Below are 20,843 nucleotides of genomic sequence, written 5' to 3' on the forward strand. Positions count from 1 at the left end.
ATAGTCATGATAAAAAGTGTTCTCGGAAATATTTTTTGAGTAATGAGGGCCGAAAACATCATTCCTACCTTGGGTCAGAGGTAACAGCCAAAAACCTTGGATGCAGTGAGAGAGGCTGTTAACTCCCCCTGCTCACATTTGCTCCATTAGCCTACACAAATACTCAGTAAAGACTTTCCCGACACCACTGTTAGGCTTCAGGTTGTATTTCAAAAACGTCAGTAATAACCAAAGCTCTTGATTATTTTGAAAACTTCCAGCAACCTTTTCCCTTTGTTTCCAAGTGTAAATTACTGGAATTAGAAATGCAACTTTGTGAAACCGCCTATAATGGACTGATGTAATTGGCTTGAAACAATCCATACGTTAAAATTGTTAACGATGATAAGAAGGGGTTCTTGTGCTACAAGGGAGGTGAAAGTAGGGTTGAGGAAGAGAGAGCATAGAGAGATTGCTGCAGGGATGAATCCTCCCCAGGCTGTTGATAAGGCTCACGCAGGCTTTTGTGTTCTTGCTGCTTTTTTTCCCTTTCTTGATAAAATCAGATGTAGAGAAAGGCTCAGCTGGACCTTTATACTGTGTGGAACATGTCGTGCAATGCCACCACTTACGCTTTTCTTAATAAATCCTGCTCAGATTCACATGCTTCCCTCTTCTATTTCATTATAGGTTAAATTTGGTGTTCTGTAGCATTCATTTTTAAATCTAAAGTCAGGCTCCGTGGGAACTCTCCCAGTTGTACTTAGGCACAAGTATTTACAGGCATGGGGGTTGCGGGGTTTGGGGGTGCATCCAGCCTTGGGTGACCTGCTGTCCCAGGGTGACCTTGTGGCTGGATCTTCTGTGCCACGTAAAATCCTCCATTCCTGGCGTTGTCCACTCTAGGTGACTTCAGATTTAATAAAAACCCCATCATTTGTGAAGCAGAGAGGTAACGCGAAATGAAGGGAATGGTGAAATAAATGTGTTTTTCTTATGTTTCTCTAGGTGGGAAGGGCAGGGCTTTCAGGTACACGTGAGAGGAAGAACTCGGCAGTTCAGCTTGCCTTGAGCTGCAGGTCTCGGAGCATCAAAGGGATGCCTCTTCCTCCAGCCCCATGCATTAACATGCCGATAGTAAGGACACCTGCAGGGACCTTTTCTGGGGGGTTCTGGGGTTTCCACACTGTATTTTCAAACACTCCCTGCAGGTGCTTGGGAGGTGTCCAACAGCGCAGGGGGACAGGCAGGGCAAGACGGGACAATTTCCTGATGAGGTTGGAAGGAAGAGAAACCAGAGGCTCCCTCTGCATGGTGGGTTTTTTCCATGATATGCCCGACAGTGCTGATTTCTGCGTTGTCCGGACATGTTGCAGTGCACGGCAGCTCCCTTTGGCCTGTTCGCCCAGGTTTTCTTCCCGTGGGAAGGGGAGCGCTGCGGGGAGTGGGCAGGGAAAAAGAGGTAGTTGACGCATTCGTAGGTCTTGCTCTGAAATAACATCACAGGGCAGCTGGGGCGTTCACCCAAGCCAAAGAGCTGGAGTGCCCTGGTTTGGGGGTAGCCAGAGGAACCCGTTCAGCTGCTCCCCCTGCTCTCTTCCCTCCCCGTCCTCCTCCTGATCCATCGGCATGTCCCCTCCGTGGCAGGAAACTCTTGTTTTGTGTTGGAAAAAGTGAAACTGGACCATAACTGTACATTATATATAGTATTTCTTTGTGACTTTAAAGACTTGTTCTTAAGTAGAGTAAATGGCAGTCACGTTGTCTTCCGCAGACAAGCTCTGCTCTTTGGTCATGGCTTTTGAAGCCCTCTAAAGCTGATAGATAAATTAAAATTTATTTTGACAGCATTTGCAAAAACATTGAGAAGAGCATTAAATATGAGACTAAAGGGGAGCAGTAGAGTCTTCAGCTTTTGATGACCTGAAATGAAGAATAGTGGATCTCTATGAGATATTTATACACAAATTACTAGGTTACAGCCGTGGTAACTGGGTGAAGTTCTGCGATTAGATTTGATGGCCTGAAAGCTCCTTTTTTCTGATGAACTCTGTCAAAGTTTCCATGATTTCATCCAGCTCTGCCCATCGCTGTTGGCTGGGAAACAAGTGAGGAGCACACGAAGAATAAGCAAAAACTATTGTTAGGCTGACCGTTGGTTGCGCAGCAGTGGATGTTCTCCAGACCATTTCCTTGCTCTCCTTCCCTCCTCTGCACTCTGCCTGTCATGTATGTTGGCCAAATCTTTGCACTAGTGTTGCCTAGAGCTTTTTGGACTGATTGAAGGCTTTGGGGTGGCCGTATTTCCAGTTCTCTGGAAATGTCTCTGGATATCATGGACCCTTGTAGACAGTATTTTTCTTGTGTTGTTTCCAGATTGCATACCAGATGTTAGAGCTGGGCTGTCAGGCTGTTTCACAATGGTTTGCTTTCTGTTTACTAAGTAGTAATTTTCTTTCTGTCCATCCTAAGTCACCAGGTAAATGTGGAGTCAAAGTACGCTTTGATCTCTCACTACAACATTTCCTTCACCTCCACTATTAAGACTTGCCAATTTTTCAAGTGTCAAACTAATTCCCATCCAGAAGCTTTTACCTTAAAAAATTTCTTGGATCTAAATCCATTGGTGCCAGCCCCTAAATCAGGATGTTGCTTTCCCAAAGACAAAGGTTAACCTCGGTGACATCTGCCCAGATGTTGTTTATCTCCTTACTGAGGTATGCTATTTGCCCTGCTAACAATTTTGCTGGTTTTGGCATTAACCTTGTACCTGCCTCCCTGAAACCAGTGCTCAGGGTGCCCGAGGGCTCCTAGCCCTGAGAAGTGACTCCTGGGGAAAAAGAGGTTTCTTCTCCAGTTTCTGCAGAGCATCAAAATCCGTCCTGTGGCTGTGTAGCTGAACTTTGCTTTTCAACTGGATTTATTAACTTTCTTACCTCCTGCCCCAACGTACCATCTCTGGCTGCTCTTCACAAACTGTTCCCTGCTCCCTTCTCCCAAATTCTCAATGCTTTTTTCAGATTTCTCCATTTTTTCCCCTTCATTCCTCTAGTCCAGTGGTCGTTTTCTCGGTAGCACCGCAGCATGCACGTAGGGCAGGCGGCAGCGGGAGGACGCTCGGGTTAGAAAGCCCCGGTCCCACCGCCTGCCAAGGGCAAGATCTCACTAGCAGGAGGAGGAGATGGCCGGAGGCTACAAACATTTCTGCGACATAGGAAAGGAAGGGGAAGCTAACAGCTCGGGGCTGCCAGGTGTGCTTCGAGCAGCCCAACACTGATCGCATCCTCATCAAAGGCTTGGAAGGACTACAAAGCCGGTGTCGCCTCGTTCTGTTCCTGCCATCATTGCGTAGAGATCTGGGATGAAAATGCAATTCCTTCTCGGCGTGACTGTCGCACCCGGTGGCCGTAGCTCCGCGGTGCCCTCGGAGCCTCCCCTGCGCGCGCAGAGGAGCGGTGGCAGGCGGGGGAGCCCAAATGATGCCTCCACGGAGCCCCTCTCCAGAGCATCTTTTGGACTGCGGGGTGGGGGGTCACTGCCTAGGGGTATGGGACACATGGGGGTAGAGCATTTTAGGATTGCACAAGACTTATGGGATGCTTAGAGGAGGAAAAGGCGGGGATCAAGGTGTTTTGAGGGGAGAACAAGGGTGGAAAAGTAGGATGAAAAGAGCTGGTTGTGTGTAAGCAGGTTGCTGGTTGGCACTCTTGGCTGTGCCTTGCGTGTGAGCAGTGTGGTCTGTCTTGTGCGCTCATTAAAACCCATTTCTAATTATTTCCTCGGTGAGGGACTCTGTTCTGTGTGTACAGGGGTCTGAGTGCCAGGACGGCAGTGGGACCACAGGTTGGGGGCATAAGCGTGGGTATGCCAGCCAGCGTAGGATCGCTAGCAAACACCAAGGCAGCCTAGCTGCTTGGTGAAGATATACCTGTATTGTATATGTATGTATATATTTCCCACTAATGAGCCTTTATCCTGCTCAGCCAGAGAGGGGAATAGGATGAAGGCGTTGGTGCGGTTTTGTGTTTGTGTGAGTGTTTCTGTCCATGTGGATATGCAGGATGGTGGTGAAGCTCTGGGGGGGCAATGGGAGCCCGCTGGGGCAAGAGGCAATGCCCTCAGTATGCGATGCTCTGAGCATCACCCCCCTTCAGCGCATCCCAGAAAAGGGGTGCAGAGGAGCCAGGAAGTTGTTTGGAGTCAGCATTGGAGGAAACACAAAGGAGCACATCTGAAAATTTGGGGGTTGAATGTTGCTGCCCGGTACGTACGGGCAAAGCAGAGGAGGGATGTGGGTTACAGACTTTTCCGGCATCTTTTTGGCAGTGAAAGTTCAGAGACTACGTGAACTTAAAGGAGCTGTGAAGCCTGTAGGGTGAGAAAACTGTTCCCCCTCACTTCTTTCAGAAGAGAGGCAGAATTTCAGGGAATATTTGCCTTCTCATAGATCTTGTGTGGGTATGAGGAGGGGTGAGCTCTTTGGAGCATTTCGGAAAGACTTTAAACTCAGCGTGGCTTCTGCATTTTTGAGACCAAAGCTGCAGGTAGCAGGTACCTGAGGAAATGCTAATGAGTGACCTGATTAAAAATACTCTGGTTGAAAGCCAGACCCGCTCTGCTGGAAAGAGAAGCGTAATTCTGGCTGGCTGTTGGTGTAAACATGAAAACCATTTGGCCAGCCACCTCTCTGTGTGGATCCAGTTACAGGGCCAGCAACCAAACTGGTTTCCTACCAAGGGTAGACTGGGATTATGCCTGGGAGGCAGATTGCTTCTTGTAGCAAAGAGCGAACTGAAATAGCTTCATATTCTTCAGCCTGCAGATTTCCTTCTGCAAGGCTGTAGCACCAAAACTGTATTAAAAGAGCCAAGCAAGAAAAGAAGTAAAAATGAAAGAAATTGTGTAACATCGGAGCCTGCAATTGATTTCAGTGGAAAAACAGGGATAAAATGTTTATGTTGTGTAAGTCAGCTGGCACCATTTCATCTCATCATCTCATTTGGACCTGTTGAAAAATTGTGCCTGTTTTTTCTGTGCATGTGTCTCCGTGGAGGGTTGATTTTTTTTCTAAACAGCGGGTCTTTAATTTTTTTGCCTGAAGATCTATTTATATACAAATTAGTATCCGTTGATGAAGTGTATGGATTATTAAGGTTGATTATTCATCGTAGGTGTGATTTCTGTCACACAGCATTGCTTCCTTTCCTGTATTGGACACCTAAAGGTTTTCTGGGGTTTATTAAGGCATTGCAAACAATAAGCATGTTTGAATGCTTGCAAATGCAGGTATGTCCAGGAAAAAAAAATGCTCTTTTCCGGATAGATGTGCAAACACGCATGCATCCCTGCAAGCGCTCGTAAAAAGGTGAATAAAAGAGATGATGTGAAGTGAACTGTTGCCCAGAAAGGAAAGCAGCAGCATTATGGTGACTATGGGAGGCTGCTCCAGCACAGGGTGCCAACTGCCTGCATCCCTGCCTGCATCCCTGCCACCCAGATGGGCAGCGGCTGCGGGCAGCAAGAGCTCTCTGCAGGGACGGTGGGCTCCGATGCTGCTCTCTCCTTTTCTCACCCTTGGCATGATAGGAAAAGAAGCAGGTTTTTTGTTGCTGGGCCACTGATGTCCTGGACATGCACAGCCTGGGTTTTTAAGTGAAAGAACCACAGTCACATCACTTAATGTAGCCTGCCTGGGCACAGGGGGGTCAGTAGGACAGGCAGATATCTTTTTCCATGACGTTTCAGCCAACCTCCAGAACAATTCTGGCTTAAAAATGGGGGGGGGGGGGGGGGGGGTGTGTGTTAAAAAAACCCAGCTTTTGATTTTTCAGCCAAAATCCACCAGGTTTGTTGAAGCCACTTTTCTGAGACTCTTTCCTTGCTAGCTGTGCTGAGCCAAACCCTGTTTTGGTAAAAATATGGCTCAGATGGAGTTTTAGCTCAGCCCTGTGCATTTGTACAGTGCTGAGCCTATTTTAAGTGCTTGATTAACAATGCTGCCCCCACCTTCTGTGTAGCCTGAACAGACTAATATATCCCACCAGTAAGAATATTTTTCAGGTAGTCCAATTTATCCCAAGCTTCGTTTTAGTCTACCTTGTACATGACGTAGAAGATAGCCTGATACAGAATATAGGGATGACTATGTATTTAAGCACAGACCACTGATGAAAACACTGATTTTGGAGACTTCTAGGGGTTCTGAGACAACATCAGTGCCAACGGAGGAAGAGAAAATGTTTCTTTCTGCCTTCAGGCGGCCGAGCATCTGAGCGCGGCTTCCTGCAGAGGCGGTGGTGACCTTAGGCGATTTTCTTTGCCATCCGAATGACCTGGGGCAGTGATGTTGTCTTGACATCACCTGGCATGGAAACAGCTGTTATCTAATATATTTAATAGATTTCTGAGGTCAGAAGAGATTGTTATGATCATGTGGCTTGACAGTTACTACGATCAATTGTGATATTTTGGGCTCCAGCCAGCAGCCTGCGAGGGTCAGGGAGGACTTTTTTCCCCCAGTGCACAATCAGTGGGTATTTGCTGGGTTTGGTTTATGAGTTTGTTTTCCTGTTTTGTTTTTTCTGGAGGCATCCGAGGCTGGTTGCAGCTGGAGATGGGGCCCAGCAGGGCCTCGTGGTCGTGTACAGAAGCCGGTTCCCCTGGGGTGGTGATGTCTTCTCCTGGAGGTGCTAATGTGGTGGCAAAGCAGAGAAGCTTTTGGGTATCGTTTCTGACCCCCCAGCTGCTAATACTGACCCATGACCTGGGTCAATCCCATATAAGATACGGGATCAGAACAAAGTTTTTTCCCAAATCAGATCGGGAGGGACTTTTTTCTGCCTTCTCCAAGATGTGGCGCAGGGGGACAAATGCGGTCCCCCAGGCACAGCTTATGCAGCAGTGTCCTTGCTGGTGCAGTGCTCAGGCACTGCTGGCACTTCAGCCCATCTTCTTTGCCCATCACACCCAAACGTTCAGTTTCTGGAGAATAAAACCAACTCAGCCTGGCAAGAATCAGTCACTGCAATGTAATCAGGGAGGAACTGAGTGGATTATGGGGAATGGGAGATGAGGTGGGTTGATCTAATTGGCTTCATTAACCTGAAGGCTGAGAAATGACTGATACTGGCTGTATTATTTGACCTTTTGATTTATTCTTGGGCATTATGGAAACATAATTCTCATCATTAAAGTAAAACAGAGCAGTGGGGTGGCCTGCCAGCGGTGACCTGGGAAGGCACGGAAAGCTCTGTACCACCCAGCTTGCCGGGGAGTGGGAGTTCACCGTGTGTACTGCGAATATAAATAACTGGATCAGCCCAGAATCAACAGTTTAGTCAGCTGTGTACCAGGGCTGTGCCAGCTACAGACTCTACATATGTAATTTTTATTATAATCCTTTCTCTTACACCAGTCCCATAATGATCTTGTTGCATAAGGAGGGAGTTTTAATGGGGTTATAAAAGGGAAATATTTCTTCAAATCCATTGCCAGTGGAAGGCTTTGTGGAGGATGGACCGCCCCGCTCCCTTCCTAAAGCCAAGGATTTATCCATGTGTGTCTGAAAAAAAAAAAAGACTGTGAGCTCCTTCATTCCAGGTGAGTGAAAAAGCATTGCTGGAGACCCGGCCAGGAGCCTGGGCTCGTGTCTGTTTTGTGGCAGCAAAATAATGCCTTGTGCTTGACACTACAGCTGCTGTTTCACACCTCACTGAGTTTAATCTTATGAATAAACAGTATACTAATTGTTTCAGCTTTCAGGGCAGCGGGGTTTGCAAGGCAGCCTAGTCATGCCAGGAATTTAAGTTTATGTAATTTGGTTTTTGCTGTGGATTGCAGGCATGGCCTCTGGCCAGCCAGGGCGTGAAACGCCACGCATCGGAGATGCCCCGCACTGGGTGAGAACCCGCTTGGTCCTTACGCTGCCGGAGCATCCTCCACGGGCAGCGGATCCCATCACACCGTGATGCCAAGGGACCAGCTCTGCCAGATGCTGTCCCGCTGCGATGCTCCTGCTGGGAAGAGCGTGTGGAGCAGAAGCCAAAGCAGCTCCGATGATAGCTTTGAAAGCAATGCTTTCTGAGCAAATACAAGCAGGGTGAGCTGTGCCGGTGATAAGGATCTGTGGCAGGAGAGAAGCACCCCGTGGTTGAACATACACTTCACATTAGTTTTTCTTCCCACATGGGGTCCAGAAGCTGCCATGATGCTTCGTGGACCTGGCGTGGATAAAGCTAGGGCAGAGGAGAGGTTGAGTATCTCTGTAACAAAAGGAAATTTGGGCGTGGTTTTAATGGTAATCCAGACATGTCTGGTATTTTCCCTGCCCGATTGCATTCGGTGTGGTTTTAGTCCACCCTGGGGAGGGACCACCCTGCTGCCCGCCGGCCCCAGCGGGGATGGGAGCATCGTCTCTCAAACCGCCTCCCCTGCGCTGCTGTCTCCCTTCCTGCAGAATAAACCCAAACACGCTGTCTCCTTCGGTTTGCGTTTCAGCTCCCCCTCCCATCTGCTCATCTCCCCTCCTCCCCTGCTTCCCCGAACATCCCTCTGTGCCATATGGTCCCTCTCTCCCGCGCGGCCTCGGCAGCGCTGTCTGGTCCTCCTCCCCTCCAGGCACCCTCAACCTCGCCAAGCCCCAGGATTTTTCTTGAAAAGCTTGTGAAACTTGATGTTTTTAGTGATGTCCCAGCTTCTGCGATGATGGCTGGATTGCAGCTGTTTTCTTTTATCTTCAAAAACAAAGTTTCCAGACCCAGGGCTTGCATTTATGATATTTAGTGCCTTGGGAGTTTTTAAGCTGATCAGGTGGGATTTCTCCTTGATCTTTGAAACCCACTAAGCTCTCTGGCTGCCTTTTTACTCTCCATTTCAGGGATATTCTCTGTTTGCCTCATTCCTTTCAACTTTCTGCTGACTGGTTGGATCTGCACTCCAGTTTGGGGTGGATTTTCCTATTTCATCTCCTCTTGTTATTTAGCGGCGACCCTGAATAATCTAATCTTTCTCTGCCAGCTAGGTAGGCATCCAGCTTCTTCTGCAATGAAGAAGGACATTTTTATAAGCAGTTGGAGTAAGCAGGGGGAGGTAATGCAGCCACCCATCCCTGCCAGCCTGATCCACGCTTGCTGGTGGTGGACCCTCTGCTGCAGGATGGGGATTTCCATGGGAGATTTAATTTAGAGGGTCACCATGATGTGGCGTTGCCGAAGCCTTTTTTTGGTGAACATGTTTTATTGATTTATTTGGGGATATTTCCTATCAGTCTAGGACCAGCTCTAGTGCTACTTAGAAAAACCCAGGCTGTGCCTGTGGAAGCTGTGGTGGTGACAGAATGAGATGGACAAAGGGATGACAGGTTGTCCTGTCTGATAGGGAGTGCAGTCATGGCCAGATATTCAGGCTGAGAGAAGTATCCAGACAAGTCCTTCACGCCCAGGAAGTCAGGTTTTTTGGCTTATCCTGCTAATATAAGAGTGTATATGCACGGATGCCAGGGAGTTATGCTTTTTGAAGGCATTTGATCCGCTCTTGGACAGCCAATTCAAAGGGAAGCCATCACACACTGCTGCATCCCTGCAGGATAGTTGCCATCCCAAATCCACCATCTGCCTGCTTCGTTTGTGGATGCGGCATCTTGTTTTTACAGTTACAGATGGCTTGAAAAGTTAAATCAACTTGACACAACCATGGCACAGAATTTTTCCTTCCCTCCCACTCGTGCGTGTCAGTGCAGCCCATTGTGATCCATCAGCTGTTTCGGTGGTGACGGGTGGTTATCATCAGCCAGCACGGGATGCTGGAGTCGAGCATCCTGTAGCCATATAGAAAGCCACGGTATTGTAGCAAGCTTCAACATCCTTATTTTCCAAGCAACATCTGAAAAAACATCTGCTTGTGTATCTTCATCAGTAAAAGTCCTAGATTTGGAAGTTGGTTCTTTTTTTTCCCAAATCTGTCTGGCCTGGAGCTGTGTTAATGAGCAGACACAACCCTCGCCTGTTCAGCCAGAAAAGAGCAGAAGCCATCGGTGATCCTGGTCTCATCCCCCCCTCACTGTGGTCTGTATCGAACTCAACAGGAGGCTGGATGGCTTCCGAATGAAAAAAGACCCCAAATCCTTCTTTTTAAGAGCAAATATTACTCAACTGCTTTTATTTCTTATTCCATATTACTGTATTATTTCTTATTATTTCTATATTATTCTATATTATTTCTTATTCTGTATTACATACTGTTTTTATTTCAACTCTGTGTGTAACTGTTTCAACCACACTAGTTCAACTCTGGTCTCATACATGGAAAGAGCAGGGGATGGGGATGTCTTTTCGACCCATTTTAATTAGGGTGCCATCACTGCTAGGCAGAGAAGAGTCCTCACCTCCGAAAAATCACGCTCAGTCTTAGCTTTTGATTTCCAAGTGGTGGCTCAGGGGGATTTGAATTGTTGGCATAGGGTCCAGTAAAAGCCACGTGTGTACAGATACCACATCTTGGCCTCCAAGTAGGCGATGATGAACAGAAACCTAAAATCGTGGAATTCAGAGTCTGGTAATACGTGAATTTGTGCCTACTCCTGAGTGTAAATACATTTACCTGCTAATGAGTGGGGAGGTGAAGAGGTTAATTAGAGCACAGCTAATCAAGCGCTCCACTGAAGCGGGCTGCTAGGGGTTGATTGCGCTGATACTTAATCGGCACCTTTAAAACAGGGGTTCTGCTCTGCCTTTAGAAACAGGATAAAAATGAACTTAAATGGGCTATCCAGGGGAGTATATATACAAGGGAATGAAGTGGCTGTGCAGTCTGTGATGAACAGATGCTAACATCTGAACAAAACCCACTCAGGGACTTATATATATTATTTTTATTTCTCCTCCCGAAAGTCCTTCTTGATCCATACCCTCATCTTCAGCACCTGGAGCCTGGCCTGGCAAGGGGAGGTGGCATTGGGGCTCTTGTCCCAGCAGACATGGACCTCCCATTGCAATGCCCGAGGTGGCAGTGGGAGCACTCAGCCACCCGTCCCGTGGCATCTGCGTGGGGACAGCCACCTCCTTGTGTTCCTGGCATTCATATTGTTTCCAGGTACCGTCTTTCTACGTCATAGAATCATAGAATATCTAAAGTTGGAAGGGACCCACAAGGATAATCATGTTCATCATGTTTTATCCCGGTACGGATAAGAAACACAGATATGAGATTAATGGGATCCCACTGTAAATTGAGGAAACTGCCTATACAGGACACACAAATCAACTCATTTTTCCAGAGATAAGTAAAGCTTACCACCTCTGTCCAAGATGCCGTGAGGAAAATACTGCCTTGCCTCAGCTGATTGGAAATCTTTGATAAATGAATTGTTTTGAGCCAAGTGCTGTTCATTAGTATGTTTAGGAGACCCATGCTGAGTGGCTCGTTCCTGTGAAGGAGAACTTACACTGTGGTGCAGGGGTGAGTGAGAGTATTTGCGTCTGCATACAGGGTTTTGACCTAAATCCTGAAAATTACACACTAATGTAATTACATACTTTCAAGATGTTGCTGGTATTTGCATAATTGCTCAGTTTTTCCTAGGTTGCAGGTAAGGATGATGTTGCAGTTAGCACCAAAATCCCAGGAACTGGCTAAAACTTCTCCCTCGATGCTGTTGCGTGAGAAGGTGTCAGGGTGTCCCAGCTGACCTGGTGCTTGTTCACTTGTTGTTTGGGTTGAAAGCTTGAAACTCACTGAGATACACTTACACTAGCTGTGAGAGGAGTCAAGCCCACCTCCAAATGAAGAAATTCAAAGAATTTCTGAGCCAAACCCCCTTTGCACAGTGCTGGAAGAAGGAACACTTCTTAACAGCTTCATTTAAGAAAGCACTTACCCAAATCCATATTTATCTTTTCTCCTAAGAATAGAAAATTTGTTCTTCCCTAATATTTATGAAGATGCATAAACTTATGCTGCCTTTTGAATATGGAAACTAATAACATCATTATTGTGCAAGTAAAAGTGTTGATTTGTGATGCTGACTTTATACAAATAATTTTGTTTTTAAAGAAGACATAGGTCCAGTGTTGCTGTTGCTATTTTGCGTTACTCAGCTGGGCTGTCAGAGGCCGGGGAAGAGGAAACCTCACTTGAAGTCCTTTTTTAAAAATAAGAGAAGGAGGATCAGGACATTTGCCATATGTGGGAGTTGCTGGTTCCTGTGGGAGAGCTCCTTCGGGAAGGCGACCACTCCAATTTCTGTGATCCGAGATGGCCTGTTCCTTGCTCACGTCCCCTCCCGACACTGTTTCCAGAAGCTAGCCATGCTCAGCGTACACAGAGCTTGGAAAACACAGCAGTAATGTGAAATTATTTTGAGAAATCAAGTGGCAACCGGCGTGAACAGATGTCCCTGGGAAAGAACCACCAGGGAGATGGGGCTGGACTGACTGTCTTCTCCAGCAAGCATGTAGCCCTAAATAATTAACCCGCATCACTGAAACTGTTGCCATGGCTTTGATAGCTTTTTGGGATAGCTGGGTAGCTGCTTTAGCTCCTCATAGGGGCTGATGCCAGGTCTGCTGGGGAAGGTGTAAAGATCCCCCTTGGCTTCAGTGGGATCGGTACATCCCTGGGAGGTTTGGTGCGTAACCCGCTGGAGCGATTGGACTTGTTCCCATGAACCCCATGGTGTTTGGGTCAGATATCGCATTTTCGGGAGATAATCATGATAAAAATAGGTTCTGAGATAGGGATCATGCATTTGGGCACTGTCCTCTCTCCTCTCATCCAACAAAGCTTCCACCTGAGCAGCAGCCAATATTGCAGAGGTGGAATAGCCTTTAGCAGGATACGCGTTAATCATAGAATCATACAATCATTTAGGTTGGAAAAGACCCTTAAGACCCTTATGGACATCAATGTTTCAGTAAACTCTGAAATTTAATAACCAACAGCAAACATTCGTTACTAAGTGTCTTGCAGGCCTCAGTGGGAGATATTTATTTTTTTTATTGCTGTGTGCAGCCTCTTCATAAATATTTTGGCCAATGCTAATGTCATTTCTTCAGTCCTTGAATTTCCCAGGGCAGAGGATGAGCACTGAAAAATATATATGTAAATACATCTCCCACGTATGGGAACTGTTTTTGGATAGCGGATATAGCGGTGAGGAGGAGCAGGCTGGGCACTGCCATCTTAAAAGGTGCTGTTTTAAGAGTCAAAAGCAATTCTGCAGCTCCAGAAATGAATAATAGCATTTTCCCCAGCTCCTCTCCAGCTGGTGATGGGGGACAACGTACAGAGCGTGCTCTTCTCCACGCTGCACCCCGAGGATGGAGCTGCTGGCAAGATGCTCTGTACACTCCGTACACGCTTTACATGCTAACATGGTATTTTTATCTTTGACTTCAACTTTTTTCTAGTATATCTTTTCCATCTCTGGCTTCTTGACTGCACACTGCGGTGGCAGAACGGGCAGGAAAATAAATGTAAACCCTGGTACTGTAGTGCTTCCCCCTGGTGAAGCTGAGCTGCAGATATAGCAATATAAATCTTACTTATTTTACTTATTAGGCTTTTACTTATTTGGAGTCATTTGACAGCAGTCAATAAAGATGGTCCCAAACAGAGACAGCTGGTGTAAAAGTGTGGTTGACAAGCATAAATAAATAAAATTAATTGAAATAGAAAGACCTTCTGCTTCTTAATGGTGACAACTGAAGCGCTTCGCTAAAAATGGATCAACTGCAAAGAAGCAGAAAAGAATTAAGGTTCTGTAATAAACTGGGGAGGTCGCTTTCTCTTGGAAACTTTTTTGATGGAAAAGTGGGGTTTCAGTCAGATTTTTTTCAGTGGCCACATTGATTTTCTGTAGAAGTTCTTTTTTTTTCCTGGAAAAATATGAATGCCTCATGTCCTAAAAGGTGGGGTTTAGAGCTGTAATCTGGAATGTGGGAGGCTGTAGTTTGGAGGCTCAACTCTGTTCCCATACCTTATCTCGCAGTCACACTTCGTTTGCTGGCGTGAGGAAATAACTGTGCCTTCTACCACTTTATCTGAGATATAAAAAGTCTGAGCAACAAACCAGGCTTTCTCTCTTCAGACAATTGCCTCTCCATATCCTTGCTTTCTGTACAGGAAAAACAGATGCACCGTAACAGCTGCAGATAACTGGATGAATAAAGGATGGATTTAAAATAAAACATAAATATCCTTTAAAAAGCTGTACATATTCTATTCCTGACCTCTCTGCTGAATGTAGCCTCAACCTGATTTTATTTGCTTTGGTCAGGGGAAAGTTAAAGCCTCCTTATATTTGAGCACAGTATTTTTAGATCCAAAATACAGAATACCCATTGTGGGTAGTGGCCTTGCCCTCAATTTATTTTATTTTCTGTCTCTGTTGTTCCACCGCACTATAATCATCCTGTGGCTTGTGTTCATGGTGTGCTTATATTTACCGTGCAACATGCAAATTGGTGTCTTGTAAAATACCCGACGTCCTTCCGCTGCCCGTCGCAGGAAGCATTTGGTTGGCTCTGGAAGATAGTGAGGCAATTAAAAACCAACCCTACTTATTTCATAATTAAACAGAAGCACCTCCGTATGAATTTTGCACTGCTTTAAGAAATGGGCGAGGACACTCTTGTGAGCAGAACGGCGTGCTGGGTGAAAAGCGGGAGTAAATTTGCCCTCTCCTTTTGCTTTTGCTAGTTGGCATCTTCAAAGGCAGCACGATGGTGGCCGGGGAGAGCCGAGAGGGTGGTGGTCCAGCCTCTGGGACCATGCCCGAGGGTTTCCACCGACCCTCGAGATGCTGGCCACTGCGTGAGCAAACCCACATCCTCCCTTGCTGCAGGGACAACTCATCTTCCCCATCACTGCAGCGCAGCCATCTCTGTACAGAGTAATTAAGCGGTTTGAGTTCCGACAAGAGGATGATAATCCCGTCCTGGAGTGAAGCTTTGTGTCGCAACGTGTCCTCGCACGCTATCCAGCCGCCGGCTTTCCCCTTGCACATCAGGCTCGTCAGCAAAGCCTACAACGAAACTGCCGTAGGCTCCAGTCCTCAGGAAATTACAACCTGGGAGTGTGGGGAGAGATCAAAGGGGCTCCGGTCAGCCCGCCGGCACGGCCCTCGGGGCACGCTCACAGCACCAAACCGGAGGCGAAGAAGGCAGAGACTGGATTTAGCAACAGTTTAAGTAACGTCAGGTCCACCCTGGCTGGTCTGCGCCAGGCTGGCGTTCCAGCCCGTGCAGTGATGGCTAGTGCCGGGCTGCCGCTTCTGCCCTTGCCGGGAGCCAGGACATCTCCTGTCTCCTACATCCCTGATTTAGGAAGAGATCGTGCCTCGAAAGCAACCTGATGAGATTTAACCAGCTTTTCCTGGAGTGATTAATTGCATGCGCATATTTTCTCTTTGCACATAACTAATTTGCTTTTACTAAGTGTAAATATATTTACCTTCTACCTTGCATCCTCGGGAGGCATCAGTATGAGTAAGCACAGTTAATGGTGGCAGCCTTCCACCTGCCGTTCCCGAGGGAAATAATAGCCATTCCCACTGCAATACAGAAATGTCAATATATATATATGCTCACACCAAGTGATTCTGTTTCTGAACTTCCCCAGGACAAAGGGAGGTGAGAGGAAAGTCCCCAGCCTGGGGACAGCCACGCACCCTTCTGCTTCCCTTCCCAATAGTGCTGATGCTCCAGCTCCTCCGCTCGGCAACCCGACATCCAAACCAGCCATCCTGGTGTTTTTGAGACTCGTCCTTGTCATAGCATGGATGGACCCTTTGGCAGAGTCCAGCTACAGCGTGTGCCAGGCCAGGATCATTGTCCCGGGTGAAATCCCAGGAGATAAATCCTGGCATTGCTTGGGAAAGCACAGCTGGGACCGACTCTGGAGCAGGGGGCTGAGCCCGTGTTCCTCCGGCGGTGCTGGGGGAAGGTCACGCCGCGGCATACCGGAGGTTTTACTCCTGCTGCCTGCGTGTTCCTCGGGCTGTCGTGCTCTCTGGGAAGCGTGATGGAGACGAGCTCCAGAGTCCTGGTGCGTTATAACCTTTTTTTAGTGGGTTAGCTCATTTAGAAGCTAATAAGGTACAGGATGCTTTTGAGGAGCAGCAGTTTTGCTCCTGGTGCTGTCCGTGGGAAATGAAGGACACCTGGGTGCAAGGTGACACCTCCTGGGTGAGACACCTGCAGAGGGACGAGCCCCAGATCTGACATTTGACAGAAGATGATTGCTGTTTTTTCCCTTACTCTACTGGGAGCTTAAGTGTTGGAGCTGATTGCTCGGGGGCTGCACGAGACAGGCTGCTGGGAGCTTGTGGGCTCAAGAGATGAAGCGTCAGGCTTTACAGGATGCTCTCCAGCCCCCAAAATTAAGTCAGTTTTTTTTTTTTTTTTTTTTTTTTTTTTAAATCTGCCTACTTGTTAAATAAAATTCTGTAAGAAACATGCCAGGCTTTCTGGCAGAATTTCAATAAACCCAGTATGGTCCCATGTTGTGCTTTAACTACAGATACATTGGCAAGTGGAAAATAAATGTTTTCAAACCTTCCTCATGGGCTCTAAACCGATGACTCACCACGGCATTCTCAGCCAGGATGAGGTTCAACCAGAAAACCTGCCCATGCTGCTGCACAGGAATGATAGCTAAATGAACTATTTTATCAATCTAAAAACACTGTAAGAATGGACTTTGCGTAGGAGCAGCAGAGAATATAGTTGCCTGTCTCCAAACCCCTGCTTTGGCTAACGGTATACCAATTTTCCAGAAAAAGGTGGAGAAGAAAAATGCGACTTTGACTTTTACCATTTATAATCAGACATGCATATTTATCCACAGCACTTTGTACAAGCTTTTTTTTTTTTTTTTTTTTTTTTTTTTTTAACTGGATCAAGCTTCTTGCATTTCAGGGAAATTTTTGCTGCCAGCCCTTGGCATCAGGACAGGTCGTGACAGTGGCATCCTTATGTTACAGGGATCATAAGTCAGATCGCTGCAGGATGCACTTGAGGTAAGTCCTGGAGATGATGTGACCTAAAAGTGGGATTTTATGTTGGCTGAGTACCTAGTGGAAAAGGTCTATTATGGTGTGGGGCTGGTGTGTGGCAGCCTGCAAAGAATAATGATTTCTGCCCATAACTGCGTATAGGGAAAGCCAAGCATACAATGTTGATGAACATCTTTGAAAGCAGATAAATGTACTTCTAATTTGTTAGCATAATTACCACAGCTTTGCATAGCACTCAGTCGGTAATTCCTTTCTCAACAGATTATAAGTCTTAAATAATTCTCCTGGAAGATTAATTCCTCCTCCTTGTATTTGGACACCTCTCTGAAGCATATTTGCAGAACTCAGTTGGGTGTCATTAGCGTCCCCACATGATTACTGCGGTCGCGTTGTGATCTATAAACGTCCCTCTGGAGCGGCTCCTGTGGATCCGACTATGAAACATCAATCTTTCTCTTGTAATTACATCCTCAGGACAGGAGCAAGGCTTCATCCTCCCAAAACAACCTACTACCAATTAGCAGGCCTTAGGTTTTGGGTAGACACCCTGTCATCTGTCTGCTTGAAAAGAGAGACCATCTCTTCACACCTTCCAAATTATGGCTGTAAAAAAGAGGAATAATGTAGAACACGGTAAATGTGATCTCTGCACTGAGTGTCTTCACCTTCTTTGAAACAGCTTTTAACTCTCCTGCAGACAGTTGTGTGCAGGAACAGTTCAATCTGTGAAGCTCAGTATGAATTTTGGATCAAGAAACCTCCCTGAAATTTCTAGGCCTGTTTTTCTTCTTTTTTCTTTTCCTCATTCCCACTACCAAAGTTAATATCAAAGTGTTATCTGCTCCGGCTTCTCTTACATCAGTAGGAGAAACAACAAAGTCCCATTTCTGTGGTGGACCAAGCCCAAGCCTGCTCTGGGCTCTTCCAAAACAGAGGCTTAGAAATCTGGGTTTGAATACCAGCCTTGTGCAGTCTTGGATCTGCACTTTTAGTGCCGGGACAGCACTTTAAAGCCAGTCTTGGATTGTTTGTGTAGGCCATGATGGTAATTAGAAGAAGGTGTACAGCCTCCCGTGAGCAGGGAGTCCCCTGGAGAGAGGGGACAATGTCTCTGCTGAGCCACGCAGCGCAGTTTGCTTTCAGAAGGTGTTTTTAAATGGGTTTGCGTGGGCATTTGCTTAGCTAGATGTGTGTATATAAATAAAATGCAAGTGTGAGACTGCAAAGGAATGTGTCACCTTTACCATTCCCCCTGATTTTTAAAATACTTCTGCTCTCTTCCCCCGTTTTACCTGCTAGCTATGGACCTTTGGGACAGCCTCTCATCCCAGACAACATTCAGATCAGCTGAGGAGGCTGATGGTTTATTTCCCCGAATGGTAATTGCTGACTTTAATCTCAGCAATCTGGCTGTTCCCTGGTTTCTCATCCCTTCCAAGACCTCAAGGTACCAGGTTTCTCTTCCTCAGCCCTTGGCCGCTGTTCGACGTTTGCCCCGGAGCTGCTCTGGCTTGCAGCAGGTGACTTGTCTGACTGATCCCAGGGGTCTACACTGGGATGAGAAAACCCAAAACCTCATTCCCTAGGAGCGCCTGTTTCTTTCTCACCAGCTATGGAGCAAGTTGAGTTGCCCAGTTTGGGTGTAGACGCTGGTATAGTAGGTTGGGATGGCCTGACTGCTCCCGCTGCTGTTGCAGTAGGGTCGGCAAGCTGCGTGGATGCCTTACATTGTGCTAGAGCCGAACTGATAAACCTGACATTTTTTCAAAGCAGGGTTTCATTAGTCAATTCTGTTGCACTGTCTCTGGAGCTGCATTTGCTGGTGGCACTGAGCTGCTGGACTTGGCTTTGAGACTGGCGATGGGGTGACACTGGAGGTGGTGGTGCTGGTGGCCCTACCAGACCATCACCCCAATTTATTTAAAAATATAAAAGCAGGTTGGGAGGATGCTCAAGGATTTCCAGGGGAAGGGATGGTTGGTGATGCTTCAAGAAGAAATGAGTGATGCTGGTGGGGAAGAGGCTGCCCCTTTCCTCACTCCTGCTGACCCCGTGCTGGGGCTCGATTCAGCCATGAAACATCGCCGATCTTCTAAAAATGAACTGAGAAGAGTTTCTCTGGGTAAACTCCTTCCCGCATCCCTTCTATTGAGCTGCTTGTTATTTGAGGAAACCGGAGGCAGGACTGTGTGCTATTTTGTGATTCCTCAGTAGATGAAGCCTTTGTGTAGGATTTGATTGTTTCGAGCCGTAACTGCAGCGTCAGCAAGAGAGGTTTTTATTTTTAACAGTGTTACTGATTGCAGCCTTCCCTTTGAGGGCGAGCTGGCTTCATGTGGCTGTTCCTCTGTCACACTCGGTAGCTGCTTAGCTGTGTTAGAAATGCTTTTTTATTCTTTGCTGCTCTCCTTATGGTTCAGAGGCTGCCCTGTTGCCACGCTGGCATCCGTGGGATGAGAAGAAAACCTGCGGGTCCCATGCAAACCTTGCACAGCCACGCACAACCGTCATCACAGCCTTCACTCGCAGAGTACGTCCATCTGTGGTCATCCTGGCACCTACTCAAGTCGATGGTGTAGAGGCTTTGGTTTGTGTCTCAGCTCAGTTGCTGGGTCAGTGCCTGCAATCGAGCCAGGTCCCCTACATCTCTGTCTCTTTCTTTTATCTTCCTCATCTTCAAAGGAGGTGTAGGGAGGGGGAGTTTGCCTCCCTGTATCAGTTACCCCAGCTCAGACAGGTTTAGCCTGGGTGGATGGGACAACAGCACTGAGAATTTGCCGTGGCACCCGAGAAGGAGATTTTCCCAAGAGCGTTGTCCCCGTGCAGGGTTAGTGACATGGACCCTAGTCCCCGCCAGCCACGCTTGCTGCCGGACACCCCTCCTGAAAAATAATGAAGTGTAAGTGATTGTGGTCCCTCTCATCCGGATGGTGCTGGGGGAGCATCTCCCTGCATCCTCGTGGCCTGGGGATGCTGCGGTTGCCACTGTCCCCAGTGCGTAGGGTGCCACGGGGAGGCAAGCGCCTGTGGACTTACAGTCGGATTTTTGAGCGAAGCTGGGGAGATGCTTAAACCAGTTCTCCAGCAGCAGCATCCTCTGCTTTGTGTGGTTTAAACAATCTTGGTGCCAGTCTGTGGAAAGTGTCCAGGGAGGATGGCAAATGTCAGTGATTTCACAACTGGTTTCATCAACTTTTTGCTTTTATTTTTTTTCCCTTCTGAAACTTGGAGATTTGCAAAGAAAATATTTTCTGGCCTTTGAAATCCATCATAAAATATTTGGTGTTTGATGTTTGCGGGCACAGGGTTGGTGGTTGCACTGTCGTCTGGCAGCATCTGTGTTGCAAGGCGCGCTCATGGGGCAACCAGAGCCTGTGGAAGCTCTTGCTTTATCCTTATCTGATGCTTGAAAAGGAGGAGAAAAAGAGAAATTTCCCCAGACTAGATGCTACCTCTAAAATCGAGGTGTCATGATGGGATGTGCCTGGCTGAGGGACTCTTGGTCCCTGCTTGATGCCCTTTTCAGAGCTTCCCTTTGCATGTGGGGAGACATAATGGGGTCCCACAGAAGCTGCCCTGGTCTTACCCACGAGCCCGATTTCCAACTGCATGAACAACCCCAGTGCAATGCTCCCGCAATATTAATTATGCTTTTCTCCACTTCCCAATAATAGGGAGATTTTGGGTATGAAATGCTTCTTTCCCTTCCAGTTTTTGTTAAGAGGTTGTTTCCAATGCTAATACGAAAATTCTCATTGACTGCTAAAATGAAAAAGATAAATCATCGGGATGGAGAGGAGAGCTGCTCTCTGGCAGTTTTCTTGCCGTCCCCTCACCACCTTCAGCAATTTTT

Source organism: Aquila chrysaetos, chromosome Z (genome assembly GCF_900496995.4).
Source record: "Aquila chrysaetos chrysaetos chromosome Z, bAquChr1.4, whole genome shotgun sequence".
Lineage (NCBI taxonomy): Eukaryota > Metazoa > Chordata > Aves > Accipitriformes > Accipitridae > Aquila > Aquila chrysaetos.